The sequence below is a fragment of the Ischnura elegans genome, chromosome 4 (assembly GCF_921293095.1).
Source record: "Ischnura elegans chromosome 4, ioIscEleg1.1, whole genome shotgun sequence".
Classification (NCBI taxonomy): Eukaryota; Metazoa; Arthropoda; class Insecta; order Odonata; family Coenagrionidae; genus Ischnura; species Ischnura elegans.
In genome coordinates this window covers 30,475,926-30,476,830 of record NC_060249.1, presented here as the reverse complement: position 1 = coordinate 30,476,830, position 905 = coordinate 30,475,926, and the positions used below count along the sequence as shown (strand labels likewise).

The following is a 905-nucleotide window of genomic DNA, read 5'->3' as shown; positions in this document are numbered from 1 at the left end:
TATTTAATTTTTTCTTTTTTATTTAAGCTTGTTTTTCTGAGATAAAAGATATTTGTATGCATGATAACTCTAAAAAATGGAATGATAATGTCCTCAAATGGACTGTTGCTGCTATATTTTAACAGCTTACGGTAACTTTAATGATGGATTTTTTTTTACATGAAGATGATTCCCTCGTTTTGGTGTTCATGTGTTAGAAATCTTTTATTTCCTTTACAGTTACTTGTACGATAACTTTTCATCGACATCTGTACTCATACGGGGTAAAATGGCATATTCATTAACGATTGCTCTCTTGAACAGATTTCAGATTTCGAAGCCGTCACAGAAAAACGAAGGAAAAACTAGTCACAGCTATTGGCGGTGATTTTTTTTCCAACGAAAATTCATTCTTCCCAAAATAATATTAAAAATTTCCTTCGGGCCGGATTTGAACCAGCGACCTATGGATATCTGAATTATATTTCCTTCTACAGTCCACCGCTCTACCAACTGAGCTACCGAAGGTGTTGTGAAGAGAACGGGAAAAGTAAAAATGCTTTTGTGAGGCAAACCAAGCAAAACCAGCGGAATGGGTGAGTTGCTGTCGATGCTGACTTTCATTGTTTTCATTTGTCAAGGCCGCTCTACACGGTGACTAATCATGCGAATGATCATGCTGATTGATCATGCCATCATTTACGGGATCGTGCGATCAACATAGAACATGTTCTACGTTTCATTGAATGATCATGCGCGAATTTTTCCGTGATACACGGCAGACGATTTCATTCCCATGATCATTCAGTATGATCATTCGCCGTTTATAGCGGCCTTTAGACTTGAGCAGATATGATGCTAACATGTGGTAGCAATATTTATATCTCACTCCCCCCCGGCATTCCGGCAACCGGGAATCTTGCCCC

At 38.6% G+C, this 905-nt stretch overlaps 1 non-coding gene across 1 annotated transcript; it reads right to left on the bottom strand.

The window, feature by feature from the left end:
• Window positions 1–415: 415 nt before the first annotated feature.
• On the bottom strand, window positions 416–507 carry Trnay-gua. Its single transcript is given in 2 exon segments — window positions 416–451; window positions 471–507. It is a non-coding gene; the product is annotated as a tRNA-Tyr (tRNA).
• Window positions 508–905: the final 398 nt, after the last annotated feature.